Here is a 22,314-nt window from a genome sequence, read left to right as displayed (position 1 = left end):
ATGCCACCATGCCCAGCTAATTTTTGTATTTTTGTAGTGATGGGGTTTTGCCATGTCAGCCAGGCTGGTCTTGAACTCCTGACCTCAGGTGATCTGCCCGCTTCAGCCTCCCAAAGTACTGAGATTTCAGGCATGAGCCACCATGCACAGCTTATATTATAATTTTTAGAAACATGTAACATAATTTTTCTTAGTTGGAAATGGAGACATTTAATTTAAGATTTCAAACATGAAAAGTTTATTTATAGGCATTTATCCCATTGACATTTACTTATTTAGTAAATTGCTTTTCTAGACCCTCAAGATAAGGTCTTTGGCTAGATTAATTATAAAAACTGAGATATTAGACAAAGTGAATCATCATTTTATAAGTTATTTTCCTGCTAACCATTTTAACAGCCTGTGAATATTAGGTGTTCACCTAAGTAAGAACATTAAAGTTAAATATATATGGCTATTTTTCTGATAACTCAGAAGATTTAGCTGTTTTTATTAAACCAACAATATGAAATAATTTTTCTTATAAAAAATTACATAAAGATCATTCTGTTTCTGGCTGGGTTTATAGTTTTATAGCCTTCATGCTAAACCCTGACATCTTAAATATTTATTAGCTCATATAAACCCGTCTGACCACTCAACCCAGGCAAAAACGTATGCTGACAATTCCGAAGACATTTCTATCTCTTATTTTACCACTAATTTCAAACCCATCTTATTTCTTAGAGATTTACTTAAGTCAGATGAACTTCAAAAATATTTGGGCTTACTAATTTATGAGCACTCATTTATTTATAAGTAATTTGGTACTACATAGACACAACATATTGTTATAATATGTACTATATTATATTATACAAATAATATAATATGTATAATATGTTATAATAAATGTACATATTTGTAAACACATCAAACACATACACACACACAAATGTCTTACAGCTTTCATTTTAGAGTTTTAGTCATGAGACACTAATAAGAAACTCACTGGTTTATAAAAGATGTTTGGATCCAAGTTACACTTTTTTTTTTTTTTAAGACAGAATCTCTCGCTCTTCTTGCCCAGGCTGGAGTGCAGTGGCACAATCTTGGCTCACTGCAACCTCCACCTCCCAGGTTCAAGCGAATCTTGTGCCTCAGCCTCCCGAGTAGCTGGGATTACAGGCACCCACCACCACGCCCAGCTAATATTTGTATTTTTAGTAGAGATGAGGTTTCACTATGTTGGTCAGGCTGGTCTTGAACTCCTTACCTCAAGTGATCTACCCGCCTTGGCCTTCCAAAGTGCTGGGATTACAGGTGTGAGCCACCATGCCTGGCCCCAAGTTACATTTCTGACAAAATTGGGACATGTTCACATGGCTAAACTTTATTTGCTTTAATGAGTAATATAATGAAGGCTGTGAACCCAAATTTTGGGTAAAGCAGTTTCCATGGCAGTTTGATTTTTAAAACCCCTTTTATTTTTTATTTTTATTTTTCAGTTTTACATGAGTTTAGGGTTAAAAATTCAGTGTCTACATTTTAGTTAGAACTGGCTGAATTCTGTAAGAAAAACAAAATCTCCAGGTAGTCTTGAACTAGTAACACCATAAACAATGAGTTTTATCTGGAAAGCACTAGAAAAGTCAGTAGATTCAGGCTGGGCGTGGTGGCTCACGCCTGTAATTCCAGCACTTTGGGAGGCCAAGGTGGGCGGATCACGAGGTCAGGAGATCGAGACCGTTCTGGCTAACACAGTGAAATCCTGTCTCTACTAAAAAAATAGAAAATATTAGCCGGGCATGGTGGTGGGCGCCTATAGTCCCAGCTACTTGGGAGGCTGAGGCAGGAGAATGGCGTGAACCTGGGAGGCAGAGCTTACAGTGAGCCGAGATGGTGCCACTGCACTCCAGCCTGGGCAACAGAGCGAGACTCTGTCTCAAAAAAAAAAAAAAAAAGAAAAGTCAGCAGATTCAACGTATTCAGAAAGAAAAGAAAAAAAAGAGAGAGAACTTAGAAGACTCTACATGTTAATAACTCTGTAGCTGCAGATTGGTTGCTTGAGCTCTGAATTTTCCTTGATGTTGTTTATCCATCGGTTTAAACAAGTGGACAAGAATGGGCAATAGTATGTAGCTGGCTGCAGTCCCAGAAAACCTGGCATGCCTTAATGTTTGAAAATGCAATTTTTGGTCATTTCAGTGTTAAATCATTGTCTCTGTTTCTCCCTCTGGTTATCTAAAAACTTGTGGGGCCTCAGAAGAGCCGATTGTCAATTGCTTGTGACAAGGAATTTCCTATGAGGCCTCTGTGCATTGCAAGGATTGCACCTGCAACACCTTCATGAGCCCTCTAATCACCGAGGGTTGCCAAATCAGAATCCAGCTGGAAGGAGCAAATATTCCTGGTCTTTGGAGTTGACTCAGGTCAAACTCTCATAGATTTTTAATAGCTTCTGTCCTGCTGAGCTTTACTTACAGAGTCAAACAGAAAGGGGGAGCACGGGCACAACCTAGCCAATCAGACACCTCACGTGATCATTTCTTCCTAGTGTTTCAGCTAGGAGAAATCCCCTTCTCAAGAAACAGAAGTCGCAAGGAAGAACTTCCCCCTTCATCAAGGAGTCGTAGCAACTATGTGTGAATAAATCTCAAGACCACCAGCTATGTGTGAGGAGAGACTCACTCAGTGGTCTTTAACCACTGGGACCCAGAGGGACTCAAAGGGCCCATGCTGGTACCAAGGCACCGGGTCCTGGTGATGTTTTGGACAACTCTGGGCAGTTGGCTTGGAGTTCCCTCATGGTCGCCATGATTGTTGAATAAAGGAGAAAAAATCAAGCTTTCAAATAACTAAAGTTAGTTTTATTCTGAAGTCTTACTGAGGACTACAGATTGAGGCCTATAGCCTGGGAGCAGCTCTGTCAGGCTGCTCCAACACAGTGTTTCAGCTCACTGCTTGTGTACGGAGTCGGGGCTTAATATGCACAAGAGCACATCAAACATGCTCGGGTGTGACATTGAAGCAGAGTCCCGTCAAGGTCTGGTGGTAGAGTACATCTGCTTATAGATGACAGCGGCATCATCACGAATCCCTTCAGATGTTGGTCATCTTATGTGTAGGAAGAGGCAATAATTTTTTTTTTTTTTTTTTTTTTTTTTTAGAGACAGGGTCTTGCACTGTCATCCAGGCTGGAATGCAGTGATTGATTTTTTTTTAATTTAATCAACAATCATGGTGACCATGAGGGGACTCAGAGCCGACTCTCCAGGGTTGTCTGATCATAGCTCACTGTGTAACCTCAAACTCCTGAGCTCAAGTGATCCTCCTGCCTCAGCCTCCCAAGCAGCTAGGCATGCACCACCAAGCCCAGCTACTTAAAAAAAATTTTAAGGCCAAGCACTGTGGCTCATGCCTGTAATCCCAGCACTTTGGGAGGCCGAGGCAGGTGGATCACTTGAGGTCAGGAGTTTGAGATCAACCTGGCCAATATGGTGAAACCCCATCTCTACTAAAAATATAAAAATTAGCTGGGTGTGATGGGGCATGCCTGTAATCCCAGCTACTCAGGAGACTGAGGCAGGAGAATCACTTGAACCCAAGATCGCTTGAACTGCGGAGGTTGCAGTGAGCCAAGATCCTGCCACTGCACTCCAGCCTGGGTGACAGAGCTAGACTCTCTCAAAAATAAAAATAAAAATTTTAAAATAGAGACAGGGTCTTGCCATGTTGCCCAGGCTGGTCTCAAACTCTTGGCCTCAAATGATCATTCCACATTGGCCTCCCAAAGCACTGGGATTACAGGTGTGAGGCACTGCTCCTGGCAGGGGTCATGTTATCTTTGAAGGAATGTAGTGACTCAGGCAAGAGATGTGGGGGCTGTGCGCTCTGTTCTGCTTTGTCTTCAAAGCATCTTTCTGGAGAGCTACACATTGTGGAAGAGTCAGGGCTTTGTGAAATTATACTGCAAGCAGAAAGGAGCACACGTGGCTTACATTTGCTACTTTGTTTTGCAAAAGTAACACTTGTGCATTAGAGAGGATTTGAAAAGGACAAAATACAGAAACTAAGGGGGAAAAATCCATCATCCCACTACTCAGAAACAACCACAGTTAATATTTTGGGATTTTTGTTTTGTTTTCTGTTCTTTTATTCTATTTAATTTTTTATTGTGGTAAAATCACATACTATAAGATGTACCATCTTAACCATCTTTAGGTGTGCAGTTCATGCTTCGTAGTTTTCAGTTTATTCACCTGACGTCTCTTTTGTCAAATGTATCCTTAGTATTTCATACTAGGTGATGCCTTTGTGGGTGGTGTTTTAAAATTTCTCAATTTCCAATTGTTTCTTGCAAGTAAATACAAATACAATTGATTTATCTGGGCATGGTGGCTCACTCCTATAATCCCAGCACTTTGGGAGGCTGAGGCAGGCGGATTACCTGAGGTCAGGAGTTCGAGACCAGCCTGGCCAGCATGGTGAAACCCTGTCTCTACTAAAAATACAAAAATTATCTGGGCATGATGGTGGGCACCTCTAATCCCAGCTACTTGGGAGGCTGAGGCAGGAGAATCTCTTGAACCCGGGAGGCGGAGGTTGCAGTGAGCCGAGATCGTTCCATTGCACTCCAGCCTGGGCGACAAGAGCAAAAATCTGTCTCCAAAAAAAAAAAAAAAAAAAAATACGGTTGATTTTTGTTTAATGCTCTTATATCCCACAACCTTGCTAAATTCCCTTACTTGTTCTGGCTTCTGTCTTTTAGAAAACTGACACGAGCTCTGCTAATGATGGAGGTGTTGCCTGAGTCATCCAAGCCAACCTGCTGTTTCCTAGACATGAAATTGCCAGGTTGCAGGACAATGAAGCATTTTGAATAAGCGCTGCCAAACTACTTCCAAAAAGAGCTGCTGACTTCTACTACAGTACGGGCATTCCTGTCTTCCCCACCCCGCTAGGCAGGCTGTGGGATTTGGGGCAGAGCCACGGGGCTGCCTGTGAAACAGCTCCCGGTCCTGCACCTGGCTCTGCACGAGCGTCATCCTCACGGCTTTTCCAGGCATCCTGTGGGCGATTTCTCTGAGTGTCAACAAATGGAAAGAGGGTTCTGTGTGACTTCCTGTCCTATAGCATGGAGTGTCATGTGAAAGGACACTTTTTGTGCCGTTGTCTAAATACAAATGGCTGCAGGCATTGAACTAATGGACTTTGGACAGAGTCAAGCAACTCCACAGTGAGGGACGAGGAGGCGACTTCCCCCACCTGGTTCTCACCCTCCTGTCAGTCCTTGCTGGCCAGGGCCCAGTCCATCGCATTCTGCTCACCCACCTAACCTCCGCAGCTGGGTGGCCTTTCATCCTGCTTGATTGAATGGTATGAAATTGCCTCTTTTTCGTCAAAACAGCCACCTGTCAGCAATTCCGTGCAGTTCAACCAAATTATTGAAGTGCAGCTGATGCTCAGTGTCAATTTTCTCTGCACGCGGTTCCCTGGCCGAGCAGCCCCTCAGGGCCCAAAGCATGGGAAACAGAGGGGTCCTCCTTACAGTGGCCTTTCCTGACCAAGTGCTTCCTAACCTGAGCAGCTAGAGGGGCAGGGAGACCTCACCTTCCTCATCCTTCTTCCTCTCCTCTGGAAATAGCAGAACCTTCCAGTGTTTTTCCACCTTATTCAGAGAAAAAGCCCAAGTCCTCAAAGGTCACCCCACGGTCCAGCTCCCCGACCTCCACCCTGCCCTGGCTCCTGCTGGCTCCTCGGGCGGCCTCCCAGGCTGGCCTCCAGGTGAGTGCACTTGCCTGCTCCCTCGCGTCTGAAAGCCTCTGCCTGTTGCCCAGCACCCCTCCCTGGTCCCGGGAGTGTCTCTGTGATTCACAGCCCCACGGTGCCTCTCATTGCTGGAGCTGTTTATTGTCTGTCTGCCCCCAGAACCCAAGGTCCAGTAGGGCAGAGACAGACTGGATTTCCCCTGTCCTGTCCCCAGGTGTGACCTGGTATGTTGCAGACACCCAGCAGATACTGCATGCACGAATGGATGAATATCAACGTCAAATTACTTTTCATGAAAGTTCCCTTTTCGGCTGGGCGTGGCGGCTCACACCTGTAATCCCAGCACTTTGGGAGGCCAAGGCAGGTGGATCACCTGAGGTCAGAAGTTCAAGACCAGCCTGGTCAACATAGTGAAACCCTGTCTCTACTAAAAATACAAAAATTAGCCGGGCATGGTGGGGGTTGCCTGTAATCCCAGCTACTCGCAAGGCTGAGGCAGGAGAATCGCTTGAACCCAGGAGGCGGAGGTTGCAGTGGGCTGAGATTGTGCCATTGTGCTCCAGCCTGGGCAACAAGAGCAAAACTTTGTCTCAAAAAAAAAAAATCCCTTTTCTTGTCCCTGTTTTGCTTGTGCCTAAGGGTGTGTGTAGGGTACTGTTGGGCAATCCAGGATTTCCTACACCGGCTTCCCTTCAATTTTGCTGTTACATTTCAATACCAAGTGGGTTTGTTTGTTTGTTTGTTTGTTTTAGAGATGGGGTCTTTCTCTGTCACCCAGGCTGGAGTGCAGTGGCATGATCATGGCTCACTGCAGCCACGAACTCCTGGACTCAAGTGATCCTCCTGCCTCAGCCTCCTGAGTAGTTGGGACCACAGGTGTGCACCACCGTGCCCAGTTTACAAGTGTGTGTGTGAGAAATAAGAACTCATAGGTGCCCTAATACCTGGATTCTGACATGTTTGAAAAGACAGGTATAAAATGCTTCAATCACTGCTGTCCTTCAGCCTTGCATATTGCTGTGGAGAAGCTTGCGGTCAGCTGTTGTTTCACTCCTTGTGGTAAGTTGATTTTTCTGCCTGTGTGGCTGTAGGATTTATAGCAGGTGTTGTTTCTGGCTACTCAGCCCTTACCAGCTCTTCTCACTCTCCTCCATACCACTGGGGCTAGAAGTCTGAAAACGACATTCCCCAGACCCACTGCCAGATGGATTTCCATGGGGTTCTGTACTTGGAGGCACTTGTGTGGGGTTAGAATGCAGGGGCTAGGAAGGACCACTCTGCTCTTGACCTTGGCAGCAGCAGCAGCTGTCTCAAAGTGACATCGTAGCAGAGGAGCTCAGGCTCAGATGATGGAGGATTTGCAGGGTGGAGGCCACCCAAAGCCCATCCCTGGTCGTGGCTGTGCAGCAGGTGGGATGTCTAGCTCAGGCTCCTATAGGCGTCGTAGCTACTTCCCATGGGTCAGGATCTTTGAGCAACACCCCTATCCCCTTGTATTCTGTACAGATTCTCTGTATTAAGCCCTTTCTGTTAGAAACACGCAGAGTGGTTTCTGTTTCCTGTCTGCACCCGAGCTGATCCACACTGAGCATCAGGAGTGCATCCAAGAGAAGGACTCTGATCTGTGCTCTGTGGAGAACCCCGACCTGCATTCTGCAGTTGCTTCACCCAGGGGTCCAGATGTTGAGACTGAAGAAGGCTCACGCCCCCAGAGTGTATGGGAAGTTGCGTTGCTCAGATAATGAACTTTCTGAGGAGGCAGGGCAGGCACAAGCCGGTCCCGAATGGCTGAGCAAAGAGGGCGTGCATTGCTTTGGTATTTATTGGGGCTGGGGCCGGGGCTGGAGCTTGAGCGGTTTGAACTTCCTGCCAAGGGAGAGACAACACAGGATTTCTTATTGGCTTGCTCGGACGCAGGGCAAAAGGTTGCTGGGGAGGGGCTTACCTGAAAGTTGTCAGCAGTCAAAGAGCAAAAACGGAGTCCGACTCTATGATAATCTGGGGTTGGTTCACAAGACTGGGCTCGAACGTGGTGAGGGCCTCATTCTAATGGAAAATGGAATGCGATGGCCTGTATCACCCCTACGAACATTTACCCACATTACCACCTGGCGTTGTCTGCAATGAAATGCTGCGATGGGCTGTTGGGGTGGCGCATCAGTTAGCCAGAGCTGTGTCACAGCCGTGCACCTCCGTGGCTGAAGACATTAAGTGGGCACTTACTGTTGCTTGAGAGGCTCTGGCTCAGCTGGGGTTCTGCTGATCTGGACCTGGTCTTTGCTGAACTTGCTTATGAGCCTGTGGCCACCTGGCAGGTCAGCTGAGGGTTGACTAGTTTAGGGTGGTCTCACTATCACCTCTGGGGGTGGCTGAAGGTCAGCTGGGGCAATGGGAGTGACCGGGCCACAATGCCTCTCATCCTTCAGCGCTCTAGCCTGGGCTCGTTCCCATAGCAGCACGGCAGGAACACAGGGAGGAGTGATCACCGCTGCCCCGTCTTCTTCTTTCTCTCTTTCCTTCCTGTCTTTCTTTCCAGCTTTATTAACATATATTTCACATACCATAAAATACACTCTTATCTACGGCCATACCACCCTGAACACGCCTGATCCCATCTGATAAAATGCACTCATTTCTGGCATACAATTCAATTACTTTTCACAAATGGAGAGTCATGCAATGGTAACGACGCTAAGCTTAGAACACCTCCGTCACCCCAAAAAGGAGGCTGCACACCCTTGCAGTCACTGCCTGTTCCCACCCATGGTCCCCGGGGACTGAACCATTCCATTCATTTCCTGTCTCTGTAGATTTGCCTTTTCCGGACATTTTGTATCAGTGGGATCACAAGATCTGTGGTCTTTTGTGTCTGATGGCTTCCACTCAGCATAATGTGATGTTATTCCATGTATCAGAACTTTGTTCCTTTTTATTGCCATATCATATCCCACTGCATGAATAGACCACACTGTTTCTCCATTCACCAGTGGATAGACACTTGGGTTATTTCCAGTTTGGAGGCTACTATGAATAAAGCTGCTATAAATATTCATGTACAAGTTTCTATGTGCAGATATGTTTCCATTTCTCTTGGGTGGATACCTAGGAGTGGGATTGCTGGGCCATATGGTGACTCTATGTTTAACAATCCAAGAACCTGCCAAACTGTCTCCAAAGCAGTTGCTGCACCATTTTCCATTCCTGTTACCAATGCGCGAGGGTTCCAGCTTCTCCACAGCCTCTCCAACTCTCATCCGTCTTTCTGATTACAGGCACCCCAGGGTGTGCCTAGTGGTATCTCGTGGTTATAATTTGCATTTCTCTATTAACTAATGTTGCCAAGCATTTCTGAAAGCATCTGAATATGTCCTTTGGAGAAATAGCTCTTCAAATCTTTCAGCCATTTTAAATTGGGATGTTTGTCTTCTTACTTAGTTGTATGATACAGGCAACACATATTGTTAATATAAGTCCTTTAGGGAATATATAAGATTTGAGTGTTTTCTTGCATTCTCTGGGCTGGCTCCTTGTTGAAAAATCGATTGACCATAAATGTAAAAGATTACTTATGGATTTTCAGTTCGTTTCCATTTATCTGTATGTCTATCATATTTTTAGTACCACATTGTCTTGATTACTGTGGCTTTGTAGTAAGTTTTGAAATTAGGACGTGTGAGTCTTCCAGCTTTGACCTTTTTTAAAGATTATCTTGGCTATTTGGGGTACTTTATTGGCATGCCAATTTCTAGGAAAGCAAAGAAAACAAAACAAAGCCAGCTGGAATTTTGGTAAGGACCACAATCAATCTGTAGATGAATGTGGGAATTATCGCTATCTTAACCGTGTTGAGTTGCCCAATCTATGAACATGGGATATCTCTCCATTTAGATCTTCTTTCAACAACATTTTGTAATTTTCAGTGGACAGGACTGCACTTGCTCAAGGGGTCTTGAGATCCAGTCCTGGGACTGTTATGTGACGTGTCTAACACACTCTGTGGACACAGTTCTGGGGTCCACGCACCAGATACAAGACATGGGGAAAGAGACTACCCCTATTGGTAGGAAGCATTGCAAGGCCACTTGGTACAGAGTGTTGGATCCGGGGATGGTGAAGAAATGTGGCCATTGCTCTCACCTTTTTAGCACAGGTGTGAATGATGACTATGAGGAATGAGGATTGGGCAGCTGCTGATGCCTGCACTGGGGAACTTAATGAAAGTCAGTGCCAATCCTATTGCTAAACGTCTTCATTTACAAATGACCAAAAATGGAGCATCTATCATGGCCCTAACCACTTACCTCGTGTAGCCTCAGCACTGACTTAGTTGAAAGTCACCCCAAGTTGGCCTTGGAGGTTGCAGAAGTCCAAGGAAAGCTGAATCTAGAGCCTCACCAGGTCATGTATGTGAAAGTTTGCATCATCTGGGGAAGAATATGGTCCTGAGAATCAGAATGAGAATATTACCTGGGTTGGAATGAGTCTGATGAACTTGAACTTCCAACCTCCCTCCAGACTCCCTGGCTAGCAAAGTTGCCTCTCCTCCCCCATGTAGACTGTGTCTACACTGGCCTTCCTTTGCTTGACAGGTGAGTGGTACAGATTTTAACCTTGCCCAGCAGGAAGTCCGGTCTTTGCCTTCAGCTCCTGGGTGCTAATCTCCAGGTCCTTAGGATGTCCAGCCTAATAAGAGAGTCTTTGTTTCTGTGGAGGTTTTGGGCCACACCAGACAGTCTATGCTTACAGTGTCATTTATGGTGGGAGTCTCAGGTCACATGGGATTGCCTAATGTTCAGAGGGACCAGAGACTGAGGTTGGCCACAAAGGCAATCAACCATGGAGTCCAATAAAGACTTTGGACACTGAGGCTCAAGTGAGCTTCCCTGCTTGGCCATACTCCATGCAGACTGTCACACATCAATACCAAGAAGTCACACCATCTGCAACTCTGTAGGGAGAGGACACCTAGAAGCTTGCACATGGTGTCTCCTGGCCCCTGACCCCAGTGCCTCTTCCTTTGGCTGCTTTTAATCCGTATCTTTTTGCTGTAATAAACCATAAACACGAGTATAACAGCTTTCAGTGAGTTCTATGGGCCCTTCTGGTAAATTGTTGAACCACAGAGTGATCTTGGGAACCCTCCAAACCTACAGTGGGTGTCAGAAGTAAGGGCAGTCTTGCAGAATGCAACCCCTAACTTCATGCCTGCCCTGTAATCACCTCCCCCAAGGCAGTTGTTTGCTGGGGGATTCTCCCTTCTCACAACAGCCTCAGCATCCCTTTTTGCCTCTAGATTCGTAACTCAAGGCAGAGCCCAGCATGCCCCATGGGGACACATATAAAGTCTAAACCCAGTGAGAGATGGTTGACACCCCAAAATTCATATGGGTAGAAACCCTTGGGTTGACTGTGGGGATGGCTTCTCTCTTCGTCTGTTTGGTCTGCTTTAAGAGGCTACCATAGACTAAGTGGTTTATAAACAACAGATATTTATTGTTCACAGTTTTGGAGGCTGAAAGTCTGAGATCAAAATGCTGGCAGATTCCGTGTCTGTTGAGGGCTTGTTCTTCATAGACAGTGCCTTCTCACTCCGTCCTCACGTGGCCAAGGGTGAACAGCTTCCTAGGGCCTCTTTTAAAAGGCACTAAACCCACTCAGGAAGGCTGTGCCCTTATGATGTATTCACCTCCCCAACTCACCTCCTAAGGCTATCACCTTGGAGGTGAAGACTTCAACATATGAATTTGGGGGGATTCAAATATTCAGTCCATAGCAGCTTCCAAGGGTGGATCCGGTCACGCTTATCCACGTGTATTTCCTTATTGGAGCTGCTGGCCTGTGGGTGATTGCTCACCAGTGAGGAGGGGTCACTGGTTTGCTTGGTTAGACAGCCGAGACATGCACTCAGTGGCCCTCACTGACTGAGGTCAAGATGCCAGCACACCTCTGGTGTAGCTGAGAAAGAATGAGAGGGCTTAGTGAATGGGATACTGGAACGGTTTTGTCCTGTGTAGCTCATCCCTGCACCTCTATGCCTTGTAGATGTTCCCACCTCTTAGTGGGTGGATCCTTTCCTCTGAATGGGGAAAGGAATTTTACTCCAGAGCTCGGCCTCAGAGACTAGCTAACCACGTCATATTTCTTCATTCCTTTAACAAATGCTTCACAGTGTTCACTCTATGCCAGATCTTGCTCTGAAAACTTTGCAAAAATAATTCACTTAACCCGCAGCACCACAGGTGTTTTGCTGGTGATACTCTTATGATTCCCATTCTGCAGGTAAGAAATGCATAAAAGGGCTACATGGATGGCCATGGCCACAGAGCTGACAGAGCATCCTGACCCCTTTCCGGGTCACTCAGCATGAAGCTCCCACCTGCACACAAGGGGGAGAGGTCCCAGGCCCGCACCTCTCTCCTTGGCATGAATTTGGTCTCCAAATGTCCTGTGAGCACATACATGGACAAGAAGCACATGAGCCTCCCCAGAGCAGACAGGATTCTCAAGGATGCTATGCCAACTCTGGAAGGGTGCCCCTGCTGGGCGCCTCTGCCCTCTCTTGTCCCCCTTCCTGCGGGACAGACCCTCACAGGCCCAGCCTTGTGCAGAGCCCAGTTCCAGTCCCTGTCTGGGCAGAGCCTGTGGCCTGGCTCTGTCCCCAGAGCCCAGTACCTCCCAGACGCAGCTGGGTCCGACAGCCCTGCCCCTGCGGGTCCACATCGGCTCATCTGCATTTGGCCCCATCCCTCCTTCTGACCTCCCAACTTGGCTATGCATTTTATCCTCATTTTAGAAAATCAGCACTTCCGGCACTTGGGATATAAACAGAGCTCTCGGCCCTGCCTGTTCAGGCGTCTTGGGCAGGAGAAACCAGCCTTTTGCCCGGGGCCTAGGGGTCCACTCCAGTCTTCCCAACCACAGCAAGGATTCCGTTGTCAGGAAGCACCTGTGCACAGAACATTCTCCCGGTGCCCCAGTGATGGACATTTCAAGCTGTTGCTGTGGAGCCGCCTGTGTGCAGGTTTTTTTGAGGGATGGCTCTATCACTGTGGGTGTACCGTGTCAAGAGCGAACACGTCGGAAGATGTCGGTGGGGGCAGTGGCGCTGCTCTGCACAGAGGCTGTGCTCGTGTGAGCTCACCCAGAGAGGGAATAGAGTTCCCTTTCCAGCACTGGGAGTGGGTGGGGCTCCTATGAAGAACAAAAATATGTGACCTTATTTGTACCCCAAGCTGGTAGAACAGGTTGCACTGGCTATGTTTGTCTATAGTGTCTTTTGCCATGAGATATTTTTAATTTTTACATGGATAAATCTGTCATTTCTTCCATTATGTATATTGCAAATGTATATATATATTTTTGCAAATTCAGAGTTCCTGGTGGAGTCTTTGCTGAGTAAAAGTCTTAAATGCTTATGGTTGAATCTGTCCATCGTTTTGGGATGTGTGTTGCAAGAAGCGTCCCTCAGTTTGTTCACTGTGGTTCTCTTAACTGATCAGAAGTTTGGAATTTTTGTGTAGTCAGGTCTGTCAGTCTTTCCTTGTGGCTTCTGTGCTTTTGTGGTGGGGTTGTTGAGGAGGACCACGAATGATAGCCCATCCCTCCCCCCACACACATACACACACCAAATTCAGACCAAGTGAGGCCCATGAGTCAAACTGGTGGAAATGAAAATCTGGTTCAGTACTGACAGGGCTGGGTTGAGGCTGTGGATTAGATAAGCAGCTGCCATGGGCTCCATGGAGTGTGCCCCTCCAACAGACACCCTCTGGTGACAGTTGGATGGGAAAAATGAGGTAAAATCTGTCATTGTTGCTTCCCTCGTTTTCCACTAGCAAGCCCAGACAGGGAGATGGTCAGCATTTCTGAGGCGGCAGTAACAGAAGCCTCAGAGTCTCACCCCTAGACCTCATGTCATAGGATATTCGTTTTGCTGTTATTTGTCTTGCCTAGGGAAATATGGTCCTGGAGCCAAACATAGGGGCATCTTATGGTTTCCCCAGTTTCTGGATTGTGGCAGGAATGGAAGCTTCCTGGAGAGGCGCATTGGATATCTTTTTGCTGTGTAATGAATCATCCCAAAGCTCAATGACCATGCATTCAGGTCATGGTTCTGTGGGTTGACAATTTGGGCTGGGCTCAGCAGGATGGTTCTGCTGGGCTTGGCTGGGTTCACACTTGTATCTGTGCTCAGCTGTTGGTTCTGTAGTTAGTCGGTGGGTCAGCTGGGATCTAGCTGGTTCTTATTGGCATCACACACAGGTTTATCAGTTGATTGGTTTGGTGCTGGGGTGCTTCAACACTTACCCAGTTTCTTAGCCTCACCAATACTTGTTCACATTGTCCCAGCTCTCCAAGAGCACCAGAGCAGGAGCTCCACAGCTTTACTTTCAATACCTTCTTTGGTCAAAGCTAGTCACAAGTCAGTCCCTAATGAGGGGGTCGGGGGAGGCGGCGAAATGGATCTACTTCTTGACTGCAGGAGCTGCAAAGGATCTGTGGCCATTTCTAATCTACCACAGCAGGACAATTCTAGAGTACCACTGTGAGAGCCGTGGCTGAGGCTCAGCTGAAACCCTGCTCTTCCTGCTGTCACAGTGCCCTTAATTCTCTCCATTCTGCCTTGATTCAATCCCTTTCTACCCAAAGTAGCCAGGATAAGTTTTTGTTATCCACAGCTGAATCCTGACTCCTACAGTATTTGACACCAGAAGTGACTGCAGATAACAGACCTTGGTGGGTGAGATTCTGGGATGGTTTCTATGACCTGGTTGGGTTTGGGGGCCATGAGGATGAAGGGATATTTGGAGTCCGTGGCACCTGGTGAGACAGTTAATTAAGTAACCACCTGTGCTCACCTAGAGTGAAGCTCCTGTGCAGTGTGGGTCTGGTGATGGCAGCACAGTACAGCGGGCAGGAGGGGCACAGGCCTGTGGGCTGAGGTGGCTGCTCTGACCTGCACTGGAGAGTCTCAGGAAATAAGATGACACAGTTGGGCTTTTCAAATGCTGAGCTCAAGGCCTGGTCAGAGAACAAGGTTTCCATCATCACTGAAAGAATCTCTTCTCTCTTAAGGCTGTTGAGTCTGGTGTGCCCTCAGGTCAGCCCTCAGGGCATTATTGGGAGGTTTGCTGAATGCCGATGTAGACCGGACTTTCACCCTCCCTCAGGTCTCTTCTGTGAGAATCGGCATGGACTGGGAAGGTGTTGGACCCCAGAATCAGGAGGGGGGCGATGAGCTGCATACCCTGACAATCACACCAAGCAGAAGTAGCCCCTGTTTGATGGGTCTGGTCCTGCCTTGTTTGAAGACCTCGCTGTGACCTCACCTGATGTGGTTACTTTGCAAGCAGGTGCTGATTTCCATCCCACTCCACCACTACCGACCTCACCGCTTCCAAACCTGCAATTACAATCAGATCCCGGCATGTCCCAGGGGTATCAGCACAAACCTAATTTGGGAAAAGAAGGCTTACACATCAAAAGGTTTGCAAGATTTGTCATTTATATTGTTAGAAGACTGGGGGTGTGTGTGTGTCGGGGGGGTGGCTTCTGCAAACACTAGACCTGGGAGGGAAGCACAAACTTAAAGATTAGAATCTGTCGAGCTGTGTGCATTTACAAGAGATTCTGAATTCAATATTTTTAGCTCAAGAAGCTGGAAGTGGCCGGGCGTGGGGGCTCATGCCTGTAATCCCAGTACTTTGGGAGTCCGAGGTAGGCGGATCACGAGGTCAGGAGATTGAGACCATCCTGGCTAACACAGTGAAACCCTGTCTCTACTAAATATACAAAAAATTAGCCGGGCATGGTGGCGGGCACCTGTAGTCCCAGCTACGCAGGAGGCTGAGCCAGGAGAATGGTGTGAACCCGGGAGGTGGAGCTTGCAGTGAATGGAGATTGCGCCACTGCACTCCAGCCTGGGCGACAGAGCAAGACTCCATCTCAAAAAAAAAAAAAAAAGAAAAAAAGAAAAAGCTGGAAGTGCCTCTAACATTTTTCTTCATTGGTTGATTGAAGCCTGAGCTCCAGAGTCACCTCCATCATTGGAGGCTGAGCCGCTGAAGTGCCTTGGCATGACGTAGAGGAAGGAGTGCAAAGTGAGGAGAGAGGCACTCATCCCCTGACTCTCCCCATGAAGACCCTGAGGAAAAGCCCCTCACCACGGCCTGGGAAATAGGCAGGAGAGCAAATGCTGGCATTTGGGCCAGTCCTGAGGCTGTCCTCCGCAGGTGGGAGTGAGAGAGGGAGATGCTGCTGTCAAAACGGCTCCCTGCCTGCCATGGGGATGATGGGCGACCACATCCTAAAGGGTCAGATCGTAAAGACAGAAGCAAAAATGAACGGACTCAGGTTGGTTAGAACAAGTAAGTAAGTCTAGGAGCTAATTATTTGGGGATGAAATCAAAATAAAATAGAAAAGCAATGAGAAAACCCAATCAAGGAGAGAAAAGAGGCACTTGCCCTCCACGTCGCCTGCCTGGCCCTCTTCCAAGTGCACTTTCCTTCCTTTCCTTCCTGCTGTAAAACTTTTTAATGAACCTTTGCCTCTGCTCTGAAACTGGCCTCGGTCTCTCCTTCTGCCTTGTGCCCCTCAGTCAAATTCTTTCTTCTGAAGAGGCAAGAATTGAGGTTGCTGCAGACCCCTACAGACTCACCACCGGTAGCTCGGATTCCTGCTGCCAATAGCATATGTTGGTGCCCTGTGACTCGGGTAACTTCTGCTGTTAACATACTTTGCTGCGTGACTCCGATATGTTCCCTAGTGGTAAGAGGCCTCTATGCCTCACCTTCTTCTGCTAGAGGCATTCAACCCCCATACGCAGTTTTCTTCTCCTCTTTCTCCTGCTTACTAACCAACCCCCAGAACAATTCCTCTTGGCCATAAGTGACTCTGCTCCCCTGGCTGATTTCTCAGCTCACCCTGGCAGGTGGCTTGCCAGGGTGGAAAGGATCTTGAGGTCCTCACCCAGCAGATTGGAGGTTAGAATTTGGCCCTCCTGGGCAGGAGGCTCTCGACAGTGGTGAGGCTAAGGCCTAAACCCATGCAATGTCTGGGGTTTCCTCTGCTTTTTCAACAAAAACCAGCTCTTTTCCCGAAAACCTGCACTGCCCATTCTCCTAAATTCTCTTTGTGTTCTGAAAGGGCCTTCAGCACCCAGGAGGACCATCTACCTCTGCTTCCACCCCGTGTGCCACGTGACTTCTTAAACACACTCCCTGGCCGGGCGTGGTGGCTCACGCCTGTAATCCCAGCACTTTGGTAGGCCTAGGCAGGCAGATCACGAGGTCAGGAGATGGAGACCATCCTGGCCAACATGGTGAAACTCCATCTCTACTAAAAACACAAAAATTAGCCAGGCGTGGCAGTGGGCACCTGTAGTCCCAGCTACTCGGGAGGCTGAGGCAGGAGAATGGCGTGAACCTGGGAGGCGGAGCTTGCAGTGAGCCGAGATCGCACCACTGCCCTCCAGCCTGGGCGACAGAGCGAGACTCCGTCTCAAAAAAACCAAAACAAACAAAAAAAACACACACTCCCTCCTTTGGTCCCATCCCTCCTTCTGACCTCCCAACTTGGCCATGCATTCGCGTGCTTGCGGCTCTTGCTGTGTTTGTGGGGCAGCAGAGACATGGGCTCCCGTGCAGACATCCGCTGAGAGTCACACTTATTTTTTAAAAAAAGAAAAGAGAAAGTTGAAATATACAAAAAGAAGAAAATAATCCCAGATATCAAAAAGAGTGTTTACATTACAAGAGCACATTTTGATGAACACCAAGCAAATAAACCAGGCCTTGGTTACGACATTATTCTTACAGAAAATATTATAATGAATGATTATAATAATATTATAGCAGATCTCTGAAGAGATTTAAAAATCTAAGCACACAAAGTGATGCAGACCATTTTTTAAATGTGAACCTTTTATTTATTATTTTTTGAGACAGAGACTTGCTCTATAATCCAGGCTGGAGTGCAGTGGTGTGATCTTGGCTCAATGCAACCTCCGCCTCCCGGGTTCAAACAATTCTCCTGCTTCAGCCTCCCAAGCAGCTGAGATTACAGACTAGTTTTTGTATTTTTATTTTTATTTATTTATTTTTCGAGATGGAATTTCGCTCTTGTTGCCCAGGCTAGAGTGTAATGGCGTGGTCTTAGCTCCCTGCAAGCTCCGCCTCCCGGGTTCAGGCGATTCTCCTGCCTCAGCCTCCCAAGAAGCTGGGACTACAGGCACCCACCACCATGCCTGGCTACTTTTTTGTATTTATTTATTTATTTATTTATTTTTTGAGACGGAGTCTCGCTCTGTCACCCAGGCTGGAGTGCAGTGGTGCGATCTTGGCTCACTGCAAGCTCCGCCTCCCGGGTTCACGCCATTCTCCTGCCTCAGCCTCCCTAGTAGCTGGGACTACAGGCGCCCGCCACCGTGCCCGGATAATTTTTTGTATTTTTAAGAGACAGGGTTTCACCGTGTTAGCCAGGATGGTCTCGATCTCCTGACCTCGTGATCCGCCCGCCTCGGCCTCCCAAAGTGCTGGGATTACAGGCTCAGTGAGCCACCGCACTCAACCCCATTTTTAATTTTTAAAAATGTTAAAACAAATTTTTTTTTTGAAACAGCTCACTCTGTCGCCCAGGCTGAGTGCAGTGGCGCAATCTTGGCTCACTGCAACCTCCACCTCCTGGGTTCAAGCAATTCTCCTGCCTCATCCTCCCAAGTAGCTGGGACTACAGGTGCATGCTGTCATGCCCAGCTAATTTCTTTTGTATTTTAGTAGAGACAGGGTTTCACCATGTTGCCCAGGCTGGCCTCGAACTCTTGAGCTTAGGCAATCCACCCGCCTTGGCCTCCCAAAGTACTAGGATTACAGGCGTGAGCCACCACGCCCGGCCTAGATTTTGTCTTAAAAAGAAAAGAAAATAAATCTATTAATAAAAATAACATATTTAAAAAATAATATTGATAACAAAATTCCAAAATGTAGCCAATAATGTAAAATTACAGGCTGTAATGACAATCACTGCAATGTTATTGTCGTTTGCAATAACAACAATGCAAAAATACTAAATAAGATATTAGTAAATAGGATCAAGCAGCACATTTTTAAAAATTACACTCTGGGGCCAGGTACAATGGCTCACGCCTGTAATCCCCGTGTGTTGGGAGGTCAAGGCGGAAGGATTGCTTGAGGCCAGGTGAGACCAGCCTGGGAAACGTAACAAGATCCTGGCTCTACAATGTTTGAAAAATTGCCTGGGCGTGGTGGTGCACTCCTATAGTCCTAGCTACTCCGGAGGCTGAGCCAGGAGGAGCGCTTGAGCCTAGGAATTCGACGTTACAGTGAGCTATGATCACCCCACTCCACTACAGCCGGGGTGACAGAAAAAAACAACAACATACACTTAAAAAAACAAACAACAACAACAAAAACCCACACAACCAAACTCTGAAACCGAGTGACGTCTACCATGGAATCATGGAATGTCCTTAAGAATGGCTCTTTTTTTTTTTTTTGAGACAGTCTCTCTCTCTCCCCAGGCTGGAATGCAGTGGTGAGATCTCGGCTCACTGCAACCTCTGCCTCCTGGGTTCAAGCAATTTTCCTGTCACAGCCTCCTGAGTAGCTGGGATTACAGGCACATGCCACCATGCCCAGCTAATTTTTGTATGTTTGGTAGAGACAGGGTTTCACCATGCTGGCCAGGCTGGTCTCCAACTCCTGACCTCAGGTGATCTGCCCGCCTCGGCCTCCAAAAGTGCTGGGATTACAGGCGTAAGCCACCGCACCAGGACTTTTTTGTATTTTTTAGTAGAGACGAGGTTTCACCATGTTGGCCAGGCTGGTCTCCAACTCCTGACCTCAAGTGATCCACCTGCCTCAGCCTCCCAAAGTGCCAGGATTACAGGCGTGAACCACTGCGCCCAGCCGGGATGGCTCATTAATGGAGAATATTTTAATACAATTCACCATATTAACAAATCAGAAGGCAGAAATTATTAACCTCTCCTTAGATACTTGAAGAGGCATTTTATAAAATTTAACATATTTTATTTTGTTGAGGTAATTTACATACAGTTAAATGGACAGATTTTTAAAACAATCTTAAACCTACAGAAAAGTTTCAACTTAGTTTCTGGAACCATTTGAGAGTAAGTTGCTGACCCGATGCCCCATCACCCTCAGATACTTTAGTGTGTGGTTAGAGCAAGAATATTCTCCTAAATAATAAAAATCCAACTCTCAAAGTCAGGAAACTGGCCGGGCGTAGTGGCTCACGCCTGTAATCCCAGCACTTTGGGAGGCCAAGGTGGGCAGATCACGAGGTCAGGAGATCGAGACCATCCTGGCCAACATGGTGAAACCCTGTCTCTACTAAAAATACAAAAATTAGCCAGGCGTGGTGGCGGGCGCCTGTAATCCGAGGCTGAGGCAGAAGAATCGCTCGAACCCAGGAGGTGGGGGTTGCACTGAGCCGAGATTGCGCCACTGTACTCCAGCCTGGCAACAGAGCTACACTCCATCTCAAAAACAAACAAACAAACAAAAAACACCAAACAAAGTCAGGAAACTGACGCTGATAGAGCAGTGCCTTCTAGTTGATAAAATCCCTGCAGATTTCATCATTTTCCTCACACGATCCCGCCTGGAACTCCACACTGCATTTGGTTGCCCCATCTCTCCAGTATCCTTCCATTTGGATTTGTTCTTCAGGATTTCCTTTACTTTTATGTCCTCGACACATGGGAAAAATCACACGCCGGTTATTTTGTAGGATGTTTCTCAGTCTGGATCTGCCTGAGGTTTCCTCGTTGTTAGATTCAGGATGTACATTGTTGTTAGGAACATCTCAGAAGACAGGCTGTGTTCCCAGGGCACCCCATCAGGTGAACACACATTTCACTTTGCCCTGTTACACACGGTCTGCACCTTGATCAGTTCTCAGAATGTGAAGCTGCTCTCTCTCCCTCTGTAATTACTGAGAATTTTGTGAGAAGGTATATTGATACTATGCAAATATCCTAGTCCTCATAAGTCATGTAATTAATACCTATCAGTGTGGATTCATGAATTCTTATTTATTCAATGCATTCTAATTGTAACTTTCAGTATTTATTTTATAGCTCAAATCATCCCAGATTTGGCCACTGGGAGTGCCTTTAAGCTAGCTTCTGTGTCTTTTTGACATGCCGCCTTCCTTTGTTTTTTTGTTTGTTTGTTTGTTTGAGACAGAGTCTTGCTCAGTCACCCAGGCTGGTGTACAGTGGCGTGATCACGGCTGACTGCAGCTGCAGCTCCTGGGTTCACGGGATCCTCCCACCTCAGCCTCCCAGGTAGCTGAGACTATAGGTGCTTGCTACCAGTCCCGGCTAATTTTCTGTTTTGTTTTTGTTTTTGTTTTTGTTTTTGAGACAGAGTCTGGCTCTGTCACCCAGGATGGAGTGCAGTGGCGTGATCTCGGCTCACTGCAACCTCCACCTCCCTGGTTCAAGTAATTCTCCTGCCTCAGCCTCCCGAGTAGCTAGGACTACAGGTGTGCGCCAACATGCCTGGCTAATTTTTTATATTTTAGTAGAGACGGGTTTCACCATGTTGCCAAAGCTGGTCTCGAACTCCTGAGCTCAGGCAATCCACCCGCCTCGGCCTCCTAAAGTGCTGGGATTACAGGCATGAGCCACTGTGCCCAGCGAGTCCCAGCTGATTTTTACAAAACCGTTTGTAGAACCAGGGTCTAGCTATGTTGCCCAGGCTGGTCGCGAAGTCCTGGGCTCAAGGGATCCTCCCACCTCAGCCTCCCAAGCATCTGGGATTACAGGTGTGCACCACCACACAGGCCCCTTCATTCTTGAAGCACTACTTACTCTCTGATAAACACAGTGTTCCAGGCTCCCCTTATATGTTCCCTGAACCAACCTAGTAACTAGCCATTCCTTCAAGGATCCCTAATTCCTTTTGGTGGAGGATGGTATTTCAATATACAGATCTGAAGTGTACAATTCAATGAGATTTGAGAAATGCATGCACCACTGCAGACAATAGCCCCAAAGTATAAGCCATTTCCATCACCCCAAAAAGTCACTTTGCCTCTTGAAGATTATTCCTAACCCCATAAGTAATCACTCTTCTGATTTCTCTCAACACAGATTCATTTTGCCTGTGAATTCATGATTATATTCAAATGAATTCATTTATTCTTCATTTGAATAGAAATATTAAGTACACATGTTTTTTGTGTTTGGCATTTTTTATTCAATCTAAAGTTTTTGAGGTTCATTCATGTTGTGGCATACATCAGTCATTCATTTTTGTTTTTGCCACGTAGTATTTCATGGTAGGGCTCTACCACAATTTCTTTATCACCTTGATAATGCTCTGGCATTATAGGCATTAGCCACCATGCCTGACCCTTCTCTCTCTCTTTCTCTCTTTTCTAGAGACAGGGTCTTGCTCTGTCACCCGGGCTGAAGTGCAGTGGTGATCATAGCTCACTGCAGCCTCGAACTCCTGGGTTCAAGTCATAGTCCTGCTTCAGTCTCCCAAGTAACGAAGACTACAGGATTGTGC

At 47.0% G+C, this 22,314-nt stretch overlaps 1 long non-coding RNA gene across 6 annotated transcripts in view; it reads left to right on the top strand.

Annotated features, from left to right (window-relative positions):
• The window catches only part of LOC103784165 (uncharacterized), a 38,504-nt gene that overhangs the window by 4,774 nt on the left and 11,416 nt on the right, over window positions 1-22,314 (top strand). For 2 of the 6 annotated variants that reach the window (XR_004666365.3, XR_010109845.1), the window contains exons 2-4: window positions 4,751-5,766; window positions 6,720-6,810; window positions 14,922-15,237. This is a non-coding gene — a long non-coding RNA (uncharacterized LOC103784165). The remainder of the gene's footprint in view (window positions 1-4,750; window positions 5,767-6,719; window positions 6,811-14,921; window positions 15,238-22,314) is intronic. The other 4 variants (XR_004666366.3, XR_010109844.1, XR_609774.6 and 1 more) reach the window with 4 other exon arrangements.

This window comes from Pan paniscus, chromosome 15 (genome assembly GCF_029289425.2).
Source record: "Pan paniscus chromosome 15, NHGRI_mPanPan1-v2.0_pri, whole genome shotgun sequence".
Taxonomy (NCBI): domain Eukaryota; kingdom Metazoa; phylum Chordata; class Mammalia; order Primates; family Hominidae; genus Pan; species Pan paniscus.
The sequence above is the reverse complement of the archived record's forward strand: the minus strand, read 5'-3'. Positions and strand labels throughout refer to the sequence as shown.